We start from the raw sequence: 16,805 nt of genomic DNA, 5'->3' as shown, positions 1-16,805 counted from the left end.
TCATCATTTTTTATAATACAGTAGTATTCCATCATATTCATATATCATAACTTCTTCAGTCATTCTCCAATTGATGTGTATGCCCTCAGTTTTCAATTCTTTGCCACAATGAAAAAAATTGCTATTTATATTTTTGTGACTTTTTCTTCTTTCTTTGGTCTCTTTGGGGCTGTAGACCTAGTAGCAGTATTGCTGGGTCAAAGGGTACATACCTCTTTGGTCTAATGCCTCTTTGGACCTCATTCCAAAATGCTTTTCAAAATAGTTGGACAAGTTCACAGCTCCATCAGTTATGAATTATAGCACCTATTTTCCCACATCTCATCTAGCATTTGTCATTATTCTTATTTTTCAACTTAGATAATCTGATGAGTACAAGGTAGCTCCTCAGAGTTGTTTGAATTTACTTTTCTTTAACTACTAGTGACTTGAAGGATTGTTTCATATGGTTATTGATAGTTCGAATTTCTTCTTCTGAAAAGTGCCTATTTATGTCTTTTGACATCAATTGAAGAATGACTCTTATTCCCATAGATAAACCCCCTACAGCTATGCTCACTGACAGTGTCCACGAAAGCCAGGGCAGGGTGGATTGACCTATATTTTTTCAATTCCACCAATAGTACACTCTCCAAAAGAAGTCCTTAGGCTTTCTTGTGAGTTGGTTCTGCTCCTGTAATGTCCTAAATTTCCTTCATCCCTTCCCTGGGGCTCACCAAATTTTCTGAATCTATGGAACAGGAGAGTTGTATCTAGGTTGGTCTTCCTTGGCCCCTAATGGGAGCTCACCTCAGCTGGCCAGGCTGCTATCCATCTCTAGCTGGTGGCATCCAATTTTAGCCTTTGTCAGAATATTAACCAGTGGATTGCTTTCATTCCATTTTTGAAGTGGAGCTCCAAACACAGTCCTGACAGTTTTCCAGGATGGCTTGTTTCAAAGTCAGTTCCACTTTGTGGATAGGATATTGTAACTCACTGTCAATAAATCAGCTATTAACAAATGTTCCAGGCTTCTGATGGCCAAACGTTTCTTGGTACAAAATTTCCAAGCCACCTAAGTTGGCATCACTATATAACTCAAAGGGGTTGCTTGGATCTGAAGAAGTGAATATGTCTGTCCAAGGTTCATTACTCTAGGGTTACATGATTTTTTAGTAGGGGAATTACATTCTTCAATACTTTAACTCTATCCCCAATTTGGATTTTCAAGGAAAGTTGGTACTTACAGGGTTGGTAATTTTAGGAGTGGTTATGGGCTCAAAATATTGGGTTTTCCCCAACAACGGAAGGAAGTAAAAATGGTACCCAACATGCAACATACATAGGATAAAGAACATGCAATTTATTCCACACAGAAAAGGAAATGTTAAGCAATAAAAGATTATGGAATAAGTGAGATCTATAGTCTCCAACATGGCCATTTTGGGGATTTATTTTGATTGACTATCTGTATTGTTACTGGGATTTTGTTTTTTTCTTTTTATTGGGGAGGGTTGTGGGAGGGAAGGAGTGAAAGGGAGAGAAAAATAATAAGAAGGGAACAACATATAAATAACTAGATGGAAATAGCTCTGGTAACCTGAGAGGAGAAGGTTCTAATGGCTGGAGGGATGGGGAAAGGCTTCCTACAGGAGATGGAGATTGAGATAGTTAGACTAGAGGACCTCAAAGTTCCCTTCCATCTCTAAAGCTTCGAGCCCATGGTTCCATGACCCTGATCTCCTGCATCCTCCTCCTCACCTCCTCCCTGCCGGACTGAACCGCAATTGACTGGGGCAGGAGGGAGGCAGGCAGTGGAATGCCAGCTAATTGGCAGAGAACTTCTGCAGAGCGGAAAAGCATGGCTACCATCTAGAGGTCAAATCTTTGAATTGTTTCTCAAGTTGTAGAAAGGCCCTGAGAATTGTCAGAGAGTGAGAGGAGTGCTGCCCCGTCAGCTCCCTCCCCCTGTCTAATTTCACTTCAAAAAGCATTTTTTTAAACAGTTGGGCATTTGTTTCAGGGAGAAGTTTATAAACTTTCAAGCATTTTACTATTTCCCAAAAAGACTATAGCCCACCCTCCTTCCCTTGTTTGATGGCCATTAAACAATATAAGAACTATTAAAAGTCAATGGTTTGGGACAGACTCAGAGTACCATAGGAGTCCAGAAAAGAAGGCTGGAGAAGTCAGGGATGACATCATGGAGTAGGAGAGATCTGAGTTGGGGCTTGAAGGATGGGTAGGAAAAGCAGAAGTTGCAGGAGAGAGAGAAGGAGAAGGCGTAACTCAACAAAGCTATATATCCATTCTGAATGGGTTGGGATTGGTGAAGTTCCTGAGGAAGAAAGGAAAATTATCCCTTCTGGTTATCCTTGTTCAGGGAAAAGGAAGAAAGACAAACTAAGGATATAAAAAGGGAAAGAAAGACCTTGGGTAAAAGATTTCTCAGGATCTGAGGAAAGGCTGGAATTAGGGAAATGGAGACAGAGCTGGACCATAAGGTAGAACCATAAGGACACACTCCAAAGCTGAGTTTGATCTGTTCTGTGCATTGGCATTGCCTGACTGAATGAGTCTGCTCCAAGGGAATCACCATAGGGAAGTCTGTACATGTGCATATGTTGTGTGTGTGTGTGTGTGTGTGTGTACGGAATGGAAGCTCTTCCAGTCAATGAGTCAGTAAGCATCCATTAAGTGTTTATTATTACAAATACAAGCAGAGAGAAAGTCCCTTCCTGCCCTCAAGAGGCTAGAGATGTCTATTTTTCCTTGCATTCTAACAAGAGAACAGAACCCATAGAAGAAAGCTCTGAGTAGGGGATGGGGAGACATGCCCCCACCCAGGAACGTGTTAGAGAAAGTTCTGAGGTCAGCTTGGAGGATCCTAGAGTTCTGTTTCCTTCCAGCTTTTTCTGGATGTCTCTCCTAGTCTTTCCTTCATGGTCAGTGTTCTTTCCTTCTTCAGATTATTTTCTACTTATCTGTATGTGCAAAGGTAATGAGGGGTTTGGTACATGCCTAGACAACCTAAGATGGCATCATGATGCCAACCGCTCATGATATAAAGTACTTGAAAGATTGGTTTTCCTGTTGTGCTTAAATACTTAATATCTAACACAATGCCTTCCCCTATAGTAGACACTTTTAATAAGTATTTACTGAATGAATGAATCTCCATGTAGTAGGGAAGAGAGGCAGATGAGGGCAGCTCTTCCTGGCTCCTCCTTCTCAGCCCAGACCTCCCATTGTGAGGACCAAGAGATCACCCACATGCCCTTTAAGAGTACCCTGAGTCCCAAAGACCATTTGTAAGGGACTTTCTCCTCCTGGATGGAGATCAATGTGCCTGTGTGAGGGGTGGGGCAGGTGGATAGAAGGAGAGGGAGAAGAGATTCAGACTCTTTGCAATTCTTCAGGCTCTGCCATCCCTTTCAGGTTTTCATCTTTGAGAGAGAAGATGGATGATGTCTGCCCCTCTTCAGTTTGCTGAACAGAGAATAAGACTGGGAGGAAGCCAGCATGAGAGGAGCTAGCCATCTCCACCATGTCCCTAGCTCCTTTGTTGTTTAGTCGTTTCCAGTTGTGTCCAACTTTTCATGACCCCATTTGGGGTTTTCTTGGCTAAGATACTGGAGTGGTTTGTCATTTCCTTCTCTAGCTCTTTTGACAGATGAGGAAACTGAGGCTAACAGAGGTTAAGTGACTTGCCCAGGTCACACAGCTAGTGTCTGAGGCCAAATCTGAACTCAGGTCTTCCTGACTCCAGGTCTGGTTCTCTATCCACTAAGCTACCTCGAGACTTCAGGGCATATTCCCTTTGGGTGAGATCTGGGACTGTCTCCCTTGGTTGAACTGAGTTATTTCACTACCAAGGTGAGAACTCCTTTATTCTATATTGCCTGGTGTACATATATTCTCCTCTGTATACTTTCTCTAATTTCTTTTTCATTATCAACTTGGATAAATGGATATCTTTGCTTCTTACTATGAGTGTTCATTGTAGAACTGGTATCTAGAAGGAAATCAATCCTTGGTTATAAAGCTTGGGGTTCTCCTTTTCCCATTAATGTATAGTGATTAGAAGTTTAACTTGAGTATGAAAGCTATTTCCCCTAGATCAAGGTTGGGGAACCTGTGGCTTTCTAGGTCCTTGGGTGTAGCCTTTTGACTGAGTCCAAGTTTTTATGGAACAAATCCTTTTATTAAGGGAATTTATCCTGTGAAGTTTGGATTCAGTCACAGGGCCACACTTGAGGACCTAGAGGCTGCAGGTTCCCCACCCCTGCTCTAGACTAACAACTTCTAAGGGACCAGATAGATATAACTCTAGCCTCTTATTCCCTCTCTCTGAGGAGAACAGAGTAGCCAAGCTTCTGGCTCCAACCTCCTGATTCCCCTTCTGGCAGGAATTAAAGTTTTCCCTGGAAAAGTGGATGGGGGAAAAAGAGGCTAGAGATATGTACTCTGCCCTCCTCAAGCCACACAAAAACACTCTCATGCCACATGTGGGGAGGCATCTCATTACATAAGCAAGACATCAGAGAACCTGCCACATTGAGCTCCATGGGAAATGTTCTAATCCAAACTCACTCACTGATACTCAAAGATACTGATACTCAAAGAAGCTGAAAAGACTTTCAGCTTTGGCCATTTCGATATCATAAAGGCAGGAATGTGGTTAAACAGAGAGAAGGAAAAACTCCTCACCTCTGGGATTGGTTTTGTCTCAGAGACTTTCTCCCACCCTTACCTACTTATTTGCATGAGAGAGTGAGGGGTTTTTGAACTGAGAAACTTAGGATTCTGAATCCCAGAGCCCTTAGTTGTTCTTTGGGAGAGACTTGACCTTGGTGGGGTTCAGCCATCAAAGATTAAAAGGGGGAGGCGTAAGGAATGGCCAACTCAAGGCAGAATGAGATCTCTTGCGTGAGAGAGACCCAAACCCTGGGAACCAGGAAGTTGAAGTCAAAAATAGAACGAAACCTGAGGGAGTTCTCTGGGTGATAGATATCTCTGTGACTCTGTGTTCTAAAGATCTTGGCACCTAGGGCAGAACAACAAACACAGTAACAAAATGATGGTGGAAATGAAAAGCCTGATCTAGCCAAGAGTCTGAAAGGAGCCAACAGACTCAGAGGAGAATAAGATTTTTTTTCTCCAGGAAGGACTTTTGTTGATCCACAGATGAATGTGTGAAAGGTCAGAAAGCCTGAGGACTTTTAATTAAAAGAGTGTTGTGGAGCCCTTTCTTCTCACAAGGAAAAGGTAGCACTCCAGTCAAGAACTCCAACTGAAGCCAGAGATGGGAAGGTGACAGAAACTCCACGGTCACTGTGCCTGACAGCAGCCACAGAGACTACAAATCCAGTCAAGACTGTTTGTCTGGTAGAAACGATGTACCAGGTGGAGACCAGCAAGAAGCATGTTCAATTGGAACGTGCAATAACATAACCAGAAGATGTTCGATATCAAAGTCCTTATGGCATTGGAGACATCAGTCCTTTGTCCCTTGTGCCCTGTGATTTACATATTGAGGAGAAAAGTGTGCCCCAGACTTATTGGAGGAAATATTTTATTGCTGTCTTTATTACTATGAAATAACATTAAATGTCTTTGTTTTTAACTTGTTTCTTCTGGCTGATTAATAAATAAATGTCTATTGGTGGGGGCTCACGAGCTATGGCTTTGAGTGAACAAGGACTGATAAAGTATCTTGAACTTGAGAAAGTTTCATCTGGGAAGCTCATTTTGTGAGTTGTGAGTGTTCTCAGGTCCTATATACATAATACATTGTAAAGAAAAAATCTAGGGATTTCTGGACACCTGATAGTTTGTATTATCTGTGCCTCTGCTCCATTCCATTTGTACAGATAATGGAGAGCCGGAAGAATTCACCTTGTGGGTTACCTAACTTTCCAACACTCACGATCTCTGCCTCTCAACTGTCCACAGCACTTACTGAGTGGTACCTTGGGGACTAGATTACATTCTGCTTGACTCTTTATTCATTAGATGTCATAATTGTTTTATATTCTAACTCAGCTTCCTGAAGCCCTGTCCTCAGGGTTCCTGTGTCTTTCCCTTCTCTTGTCCCCCCATAGCCAGGGCTGGTATAAAATATATTTGATAAGTATAGTAACTTGTTCACTTTAATTGGACTGAATATTTGGAAACCAGGCAATAGTAGATAGATGTAGACATAGAGATAGATAGATATAGATATAGATAGATAGATAGTAGATAGATGGCCACATCTAGGTTTGTGGCCCCTGCCAAATGCAAAGAAACATCTAAGGCCCAAAGCAGAAGAAGAAGCAAAATCCTACCTTGTGGGAACCAGGCCTGCTGTGTCTGCCTTTATTAACTCACCAAGGACAAATTTCCAGAGCCAGAATTCTTAGAATCTGTTCCCTTCTTTGTTTACTCTGCAATCACTTCTAAAGAACATGACTTAGTCTTTCTTCCTTCAGAGTGGTTTCAGATGGTTTGGAATGAACCCTCCCATTATGGCCAACCTGTGTCCTTGGTGTTAGTTTTTCCACAAAGATTGGAATTCTTCTGACTTTGAGGGAGAGTTCAAACAAATATCCTCAAAGTTCTGGAGGTGCAAAAGCCTCTGCCTCAATGGCTTCCATCTTGAAACATCCAGGGTAATGGAGTTCAGAGATAATACGTATTTATTTAGGGCCAACTATGGGCTCAACCCTATGCTGTAAAGGGTTGGAATAAAGGAGAAGCATGCCACATGTCCCTGCTCTCCAAGACCTTCTTGCTTCTGGGGAGCTCTAGGGGACAATAAATGAATAGTATCAGATAGCGTGTAATAAAGAACCAGAATGCACACTGCAGACTCTTTATCCTGTAGGTGCTCAACAGAAGGAGAGAGATGTGTGGACTGGTATAGTCCAGGAAGAATTCACAGAAGGGGTAGGCTAGAAATGGACTTTGTTTTGATTGACAAGGACAGCGAGAAGGCAGCTTGGCATCCAGCCAGGGATATGCTGGAGCAAGCTTGAACCAGCTCACAAGAAAGTTGGTTGTTAAATTTTCATTGTGAGCATTTGCACATATTACAAATCAGGGCTTCATTTATTGTTTTATTGATTATCTAGACTAAAGAAAGTCTTTTTTTCAGTATTTCACAAATCAATTTTATTAATTTAAACACAAAATTAATGGAAGAATTATGTACACAATTATGGTCACAATTTTTAATAAAATAAGGTCCAGAAAAAGAGGAAAAAAACCTGTTTCCTCTTAGTCTGTATGATTACTAAAAAATGAAAAGAAAGGCAAGATTAAAAAAAAATTGCCAATCTGCCTTTGCTTCAAGCAAAAAATAAAAAGTCTAAGATGGTTATTAATTAAACAATTTGGGAAATTCACAAATGCCTAATTCTGGTAGGAACATTATGAATCCTCAGTAAGTAGTTGGAGATGTGCTTTAGTTTCCCTGATTAGCTGATGCTTTTTTCAAGGAGTTATCAGAGGAGAAGAGTTCGTCAAAAGAGTGATTTGAGTGAAAGAATAAGATATGGGGTTTCCTGATAAACTGAGCATCCAACAGCCCCTCCTTCCCAAATGTATATGTCCATCCATAACATAGATGGAAAGAAACATCAGCTTCTTGGTGATGCCAACTTTGGTGTGTCCATTCAAGAAAGTCTTAAGAGTGTGTTGTGCATACATTCCCCCCAAAAGACCTGTTGTTTGATATTTACCAGAATACAGCATTCTATAACCCTGGGAATGGGAAAGGAGAAATACCATTCCAGATGATCCTGAGCTCTATCTTGCATCGCCCTCATCACCAGGTCCAGTCACCAGAGACCTAGACCCCAATGGCCTCTTGCCCTATGTGTAACTACAGTCTTTACCACTCTTCCCTTATCCACCCACCACTTTCTATTTCTTGCTCTTTTTTTAATACACGGGAGAAAAAAGGTATAGAAGGAGATACAGTTTTGTGACCAATTTTATTACTGATGTTTGTCCTTCATTTTCAAAGAGGACCAATGACGTCCTAGGTAATGTCTTGACTCATGGGTAAATCTAATTAAAATGAGGCAGAGTTGTGTCGTCAGCCTCACTGTCTCTTCCAGAGTCATCAAAGCCCAATGGCAGGACAAAAGTCAAGATGACTGGCAATAACCCAGGATGCTTTGATGTCTAACCAAGCTCTAATCACTCCACAGAGCCTGCATCAGTCCCCTTCGTAGCTGTTGGAACAGATTGTTCTCATCTGCCCATTCTGCAAGAGAAGGCTTCACATTCATGTGGTAGACATTCTCCTAACTCATTGATGGGTTTGAGGTTGTCAGTTCCCCTCAACCTGGTTTAGCCCGGCTACCAAGATGGTTTACCAGGATGTGGCTGCTGCATGTGCTACAGCTTCTCGGAGCCTCAGGTGAGAGCTGAGTGTCAGGTGGACACCAGAGGCGGATGAGCAGCCTTGAAAGCAGTCTCATGCCAGATGTGCTAGCCTTCTTTGAACACCCCATACACCCCACCACTTTGTTAGATTCAGTACAAATATATTTTTAAAAACACAGACTGCAATAGTTCACAGTTCATTATACAACCATGTTTGTTCTTTCATATTGAAATGTTCATGATTTTTAAGTGCACAAAAAGAGAGAATGATATTTTTTAACTTGGAAGGGAATTAAACAGTGACGCAAGGATGGTATGAAAATGTATGGGGGCATACATTTTTCCAAATCCTCAAGCTCCTTCTTTCTTTGCCTTTGAAGAAACTCTGAGACACCATTCTTTCCACTTTTTGTCTGCAGACAGAGGCAGGGAAAGGGGGGTGCTCTTGGTGGGGAAATGTGCCCCCAGGTACTTATTACTTCTGGCTCCTGACTTTGATTCTGAGTGGCTACATGAAAAGGCAAAATTGGAACAGAACAGAGGACTTTTAAGAAAGCACCAAGGTCCTGGAGCAGACACATGGTCAAGACTTTGGGGTGAGAAGGCAAAGCAGTCACAGGCAAAGACTGAGATTGAATGGACAACCATTGTGAGATCTCAGCCACGGGGGATAGCAGATTCAAAAACTGATCCCAACCTAGTGCATCTTTCCTGTTTTTGCTGATTTTTTTTTTTTTTGCAAAGTTGATCCTTCTGGGTTCCAAATACATACTTTCACTCCAGTATCTTTGCCAAGAAAACCCCAGAGGGAGTCACAAAAAAGTTAATTGGTTGTTGTCCTTCATTCTCAAAGAGGACTGAAATGACATCACTAATTTAGAGTCAAGTGACAGTGTGTCCGACTGTCACTGACCAGACCAATATGAGCTTGGAATGCTCTACCACAGGTAGTCCATGTGAACATTTGGGATGGATTCTCTAAACTTGGGCATGTCACATTTCTTTTGAGCTACTGCAATTCTGCTTTGCTCGTATAGCACAGCACCTTCTCTGATGTGGGCACACCATGCTGAAAGGTTCTGTGCCAGTGTCTCCCATGTCACACAATTCCAGAGTTCTTCAGAGAGACCTTGAGACTGTTCTTATATTGTTTCTTCTGATGAAGAACTGGACATGACTGAAAAACAACTGAACAATGAGAGCCACTGAAAAGGTGATCATATTCAAGTGCATGTTAGTAAACATTTAACAACTGGCTCTCTGGGGGGAAACAAGGTACCTATGATACACTTTTTAGGTTTAATCTGCATTATTAACATTTTTTTCTATCACTTAAGTCTAGAAATTAACAAAACAGTAACTGAAGCCCTGGTTTGTAGCATCTATTTCCCAAATGTAAATACTCACACTAAGATTTAACAATAGGGTCTCACAACTGGGTAAGAGCTGAGTACTACACACCCTTGCATGTGTGTCTTATGCATACAATTCCCCAAATGCAGGTTGGGGGAAGAGCCACTAAGTTTTCATAATGTTTATAGTGAAGAGTAACATTCCATTTATTTGCCTCCTGGTTAAATTTCGGATTGTGCTATTGAATGCTATTTAACCTACTGAGCAGAGCAGGGAGAGGGAGTAGCCTTGGAAGGGACTGCAAGCCCTTGCAAGTGTGAGAGGAGGAGCAGTAGAAATCCTGTAACCTTTGAGAATGCCTGAGCACACAAGGGCACCGAATTTGGTTGGTGGCTCCGATATAGTGCCACCTAGTGAACAAATTATATATTGCATTCCTTCACTGGTTAACAGACAACTTGCTTTTGCCTAGGTTGCAAAAAGCAGGGCAATGCTAATGTCACAAGAATTCGTAGGAATGGTCAATGTAACAGAAGATCTGTAAATAGTTTTGTTATGTTTTGCAGATGTTATAAGAAAAAAGAAAAAGGAAGAGGATTTGTTGTTTTGTTGACTAGTTGTGCCCAACTCTCTATGACCCCATGTGGCTTACCATTTCCTTCTCCACCCCTTTTTACAGATGAGAAAACTGAGGGAAACAGGGTTAAGTGACTTGCCCAGAGTCACATTGCTAGGAAGTGTCTGAGGTCAAATTTGATTTCAGGTCTTCCTGACTTCAGGTCAGGCACTCTATCCACTGTGCCACCTAGCTGCCAAGGGAGAGGATACATTAAGAAAAAATAGGAGAAAAGATGAGCAAAATTATCAAGGTGCATAATCCAACTGTACAAATTGAATAATATTCAGCCATGGAAGGAGGAGAGGGGAGGGTGTCACTTGAATATCACTTTCATCTAAATTTTTAAAAAAAATGGGTAGAACACACCTGCACAAAGAGTTTGGTGTAGAAATACATCCAATGTGACAGGAATACAGATAGAACAGTAAAGTGGCAAAGGAGAATAGAAGAAGGAGGAAAGACTCAGGAAGGGATTAATCATAAATAAAATCTTAAGCTTAGAGAGAAGATAGTGGGTGGAGAAGGAAGGAAGGCAAAAAGAAAGAGTAACAGGGATCAAAAAGTATAGAGAAAAAAATGAGAATAGAATGGAAAGAAATAAATAATTATAATTTTGAACGTGAATAAGATGAGCTCACTAATCAGATGGAAGAGGTAATGAGAACAGAATGGAAAGCAAAAGCCACCAATATGTTGTTTACAAGAAATATTCTTGAATTGTAAAGACTCTAACAGACTTAAAATAAGGGGTCCGAACAAAATGTTCCTGAACATTCACCTGAACACACACACACACACAAGCGCTGGTAAAAATTACAGTTTCAGACAAGATTACAGCAAAAATTGACTTAATTAAAAGGCATAAAGAAGGAAACTACATTTTTGTTGAATGGTTACATAGACAATGAATAGATTTCAGTACTTAACATGTAGGCACCCAGTGGCATAGCTTCTGAACACTTAAAGGAAAAAAACTAAATGAATTATGAGAACTAGACAATAAAACCATAATAATGGAAGATCTCCATTTATCCCTATGCCCTAGACAAATCTATCAGAAAACAAGCAAAAAAAGAAGTTAAAGATCTGAACAAAATGTTAGAAAAATTAGATTCAATAACCCTCTGGCAATTATTGAAAGAAATAAAAAGGAATATACATATTTTTCAGCGGTATATGACAAGTTTATAAAGAGTAATCATGTCTTAGGACATTAAAATTTCACAAATTCAGAAAAACAAAAATATTATATACATCCCTTACTGATCACAATATGATAAAAAATTATATTTAAAAAAAGAATCTTACTAAAATTCTATTACGATACAAATATAGTCTTGATAAAAAAAAATCAGGGAGAATCAAAACAGAAAACTATATAAATATACATATATAAATATATATGACTAATGAACAAAGATGCAAAAAGTTGAAATAAAATATTAGCAAAGAAAATAAAACAATGTATCACAAAGATAACATACTCTGATGAGGTTGAATTTAATAAGAGGGATACCCATAAAATTAATAACAAAAATCAAATGATAATATCAGTTGATGCAGTAAAGGCTTTTGACAAAATACATCCATTTCTGTGAACAACACCAGAAAACATAAGAATAAATGGACCCTTCCTTAAAATGATGAATAGTTTATCTGTAAAGTTGAATTACTATAATTTGTAATAATGTAATTATTATAATAATTATAAATGCACTATTGTAATAATGTAATAAAGAGAAAACTAGAATCCTTCCCAGTAAAGTCAGAGGTGATACGAGGATGTTCGTGGTTACCACTTCTATTTGATACAATTCTAGAAATGTTGATTCTAGCGAGAAAAAGAATTTGAGGGACAAAGTGTAAGTAAAGAAGAAACAGAATGATCACTTTTCACAAAAAATATGATAGTGTGCTTAAAGAAACTATAAACTAAAAATTAGGGCTGCTGGGTGGTGCTAGGATAGGGTACTCGGCTTGGAAATCTGACCCCAAACACTTAATAGCTGTGTGATTCTGGGCAAGGCACTTCACCCTGTTTGCCTGAGTTTCCTCATCTGTCAAATGAGCTGGAGAAGGAAATGGCAAACCACTTCAGCATCTTTGCCAAGAAAACCCCAAAATGGGGTCATGAAGAGTTGGACACTACTAAAATGTCTCAACAAGAATGACATCAACAACATCAAAAACCAAAAATATTCATTGAAACCATTCATAACTTAAGCAAACTTTCAGAATATAAAATAAATTCACACAAACCATTAACATTTCTATAAAATACAAAAGAAACCCAGCAGGAAGACATAGAAAAAGAAATTACATTCAAAATTACTAGAGAATGTATTAAGTGCTTAGAATTGACCTCTCTCCCAAAGCCAAGATACACATAAGAACTATATAATATAAATCCAACTACAAACCACTATTTATAGACATAGGGAGAGCTAAATAATTGGGACAATATGAGTTGCTCATGGGTAGGATAAGCCAATATAATGAAAATGACAGAACTACCTAAAATAATTTACTCATTCAATGCCATACCAATCAAACTACCAAAAAATAACTTTTATAGTGGTAGGAAAAAAAATAAAAATTATATTCATGTGGAGAGAAAAAAAAGGTCAAGAATCTCAAGAGAAATAAGGAAAAGAAATGGAAAGGAAGGGGTTCTAGCAGTATTAGATCTTACACTATACTACAAAGGTGTAATTATTCAAACTGCTTGTTACTGGCTACAGAATGGGTTCATCAGTGGAACAGAGCAGGTACACAATATACAGAAGAAAATATATCTAATAATTTAATATTCAGTATTGTTCTCAAGTTATGACACCATGTACAAAAATATTTATGGCAACTCTTTTTGTGGTGGCAAAAACCACGAAACTAAAAGGATGTTCAGTAACTGAGGAATGGCCAAATTTGTTGCTGTTCAGTCATTTTTTAGTCATGTCTGATTCTTTGTAACCCCATTTAGGGACGATAGCACACACCAATACTGTCCATGGGGTTTTCTTGGCAGAGATGCTGCAGTGGTTTTGCCATTTTCTTCTCCAATAGATAAAGGCAAACAGAGGTTAAGTGACTTGTCCAGGGTCGCACAGCTAGTGAGAGTCTGAGGCCACATTTGAACTCAGGTCTTCCTGACTCCAGGCTCAGAGCTTTATTCACTGAGTTGCTACTGAGATAAGGACTAACTATCTGACAAAAACAGCGGGGACCATTGGATAGCAGTCAGACAGAAATTAAACTAATAACTCACACCTTATACGAATACAATCTGCAAATGGACACATGACCTAGATATATATAAAAGTTCACATTATGAACAAATGAGACAAACATGGAAAAAATGGCTTGTCAGATGTATGGATTGGCTGTTGTCCCTCGTGCTGGAAGAGGACCCAAATGACATTACTATGTGTGTTTGACTGTGGCTGATGTATGGATAGAGCAAAGTTCAGGATTGAACAAGGAATAAAGAGAAATATAAACCATAAAATGGATTATTTTTATTACATAAAATTTAAAAAGCTTTTGCACTTAAAAAGTTAAGATTAAAAGGAAAACAATTAATGTGGAAAAAAAATCTTTGCAGTGTTTCTACAATATGCAAGGAACTGATTCTAATTTATAAGAAAAAAGAACATTCCCAAATTGATAAATGGCCTAAGGATGTGAATAGACAGTTCTCAAGGGAAGAAACTCAGGCTATTTATAGCCACACACTACTAATTAGAGAAATGTAAATTAAAGCAATTCTGAGCTTCTACTTCACACCCATCAGAGTGGTAAAAAAAAAGGGGGGAGGAGATAATAAATATAGAAGTGGCTGCAGGAAAACAGACACATTGATGCATTCCTGGTAGACCAGTAAGTGGGTGCTATTTTGTTGTTCCATTGTATCTGACTCTTTGTGACCCCATTTGGGGTTTTCTTGGCAAAGACGCTGAAGTGGTTGGCCATTTCCTTCTCCAGCTCATTTGACAGATGAGAAAACTGAGGCAAACAGGGTTAAGTGACTTACCCAGGGTCACACAGCTAGGAGGTGTTTGAGGCCAAATTTGAACTCAGGAAGATGAGTCTTCCTGATTTCAAGCCCAGTGCTCTATGCACTATGGCACCACCTGTGGTAAATGGAAACGATGGAAGACGATTATAATGTTGATTTCAAAATGAAGTAGAAAGATTTGTATGAGTAGGTGCAGAGTGAAGTGAGCAGCAACAGAACAATATATACTCTAACAGAAAAATAAACAATTGTAAGGATTGTTATAAACTGATGAAGAATGAAATGAGCAAAACCAGGAGAACAATTTATATAAGAACAATGGTGTAAAAGTGAACAACTTTGAAAGCCATAAGAATGATGACCAGTACAATAATCGTTCGTGATTCCAGAGGACAGATGACAAAACATATCATCCATGTCAAAGAGGTGAGTGGCTTAAAAGTGCAGAATGAGGGTGGAGCCAAGATGGCAGAGTAGAAGGATGGACCTGCTCTAGCTCTCCCCCCATAACCCATAAAATACCTGTAAAAAAATGACTCTAAACAAATTTTAGAGCAGCAGAAGCCACAGAATGACAGAATGAGATTTCTTGTCCAAGACAGCCTGGAAGGCCAACAGGAAAGGTCTATTGCACCAGACTCAGAGTAGAATGCAACCCAGCCTTGGCCACGCATCATGGACAGGACTGGAGGAGGATTCAGGGTGCAGAATCACGGATAGCAGCTGTGGTTCCCAGATTTCTGAACCCACAAACGCCTAAAGAGCAGCTTCAAAGACCAATAAGAAAACTACCTGGGTGAGAGATGAAAGCCCTGTCCCCAGGGTAGTGGCAGTCACTGCAGCAGTGTCCCTTTTTGGAGCCCTAGGCCTAAAGACCCTGAAGAAATCCAGCAACTGATCTGGGTCTTAGTCCTGAATGGCGGTCCTGAGGTGAGAAATGGTGGAGCTGGTGGTGATGGTGGAAAGGGAACCCTACTCGCAGATCCTGGACAGAAAAGAGTGCTTGTGGTTTCTCACAGACAAGAGTGCAGGCCAAGAGAGGAGCAAACTCCTCTCCCTTGATTGTGCCACCTTGGAGGAACTGAGAACCTACAGGCCCCAAGAGTATACCCTCCACTTGACAAAGGACTCAAAAGTCAAGTAATTGGCTGGGAAAATGCCCAAAAAGGGGGAAAACAATAAGACTATAGAAGGTTACTTTCTTGGTGAAAAGGTATTTTCTTCCATCCTTTTGGATGAGGAAGAACAAAGCATACCATCAGAGGAAGACATCAAAGTCAAGGCTTCTGCATCCAAAACCTACAAAAAAATAAGCAATGGTCTTAAGTCGTAGAAGAGCTCAAAATGGATTTTGAAAATCAAGTAAGAGAGGTGGAGGAAAAATTGGGAAGAGAAATGAGAGCAATGCAAGAAAATCATGAAAAGTGAGTCAACAGCTTGCTAAAGGAGATCCAAAAAATGCTGAAGAAAATAACACTTTGAAAATAGACTAACCCAAAAGGCAAAAGAGGTCCAAAAAGCCAATGGGGAGAAGAATACTTTAAAAAGCAGAATTAGTCAAATGGAAAAGGAGGTTTAAAAGCTCAATGAAGAAAACAGTTCTTTAAAAATTAGAGTGGAGCAGATAGAAGCTAATGACTTTATGAGAAACCAAGAAATTATAAAACAAAACCAAAAGAATGAAAAAATAGAAGACAATGTGAAATATCTTATTGGAGAAACAATTGACCTGGAAAATGCAGCCAGGAGAGATAATTTAAAAATTATTGATCTCTCTGAAACCATGATCGAAACATCATTCCCAAGAAATTATCAAGAAAAACTTCCCTGATATTCTAGAACCAGAGGGCAAAATAGAAATGGAAAGAATTCACTGATCACCTCCTGAAAGAGATCCCAAAAGAAGAACTTCTAGGAATACTGTAGCCAAATTCCAGAGTTTCCAAGTCAAGGAGAAAATATTACAAGCAGCCAGAAAGAAACAATTCAAGTATTGTGGAAATACAATCAGGATAACATAGGATTTAGCAGCTTCTACACTAAAGGGATTGAAGGGCTTGGAATATGATATTCTAAAGGTCAAAGGAGATAAGATTAAAACCAAGAATCACCTACCCAACAAAACTGAGTATAATACTTCAGGGGAAAAAATGAAATTTCAATGAAACAGAGGATTTCCAAGCATTCTTGTTGAAAAGGCCAGAGCTGGATAGAAAATTTGACTTTCAAACACAAGAATCAAAAGAAACATGAAAAGGTAAACAGGAAAGAGAAGTCTTAAGGAACTCATTAAAGTTGAACTGTTTACATTCCTACATGGAAAGGTGTTATTTGAGACTCATGAGACTTTTTTCAGTATTAAGGTAGTTAGAGGGAATATATACATACATATAAATATATGTGTGTATATATATATATATATGTAGGTATGTATGGGTATGTATATATGTTTATATGATATAT

Source organism: Notamacropus eugenii, chromosome 1 (assembly GCF_028372415.1).
Source record: "Notamacropus eugenii isolate mMacEug1 chromosome 1, mMacEug1.pri_v2, whole genome shotgun sequence".
NCBI classification, from domain to species: Eukaryota; Metazoa; Chordata; class Mammalia; order Diprotodontia; family Macropodidae; genus Notamacropus; species Notamacropus eugenii.
The sequence above is the reverse complement of the archived record's forward strand: the minus strand, read 5'-3'. Positions refer to the sequence as shown.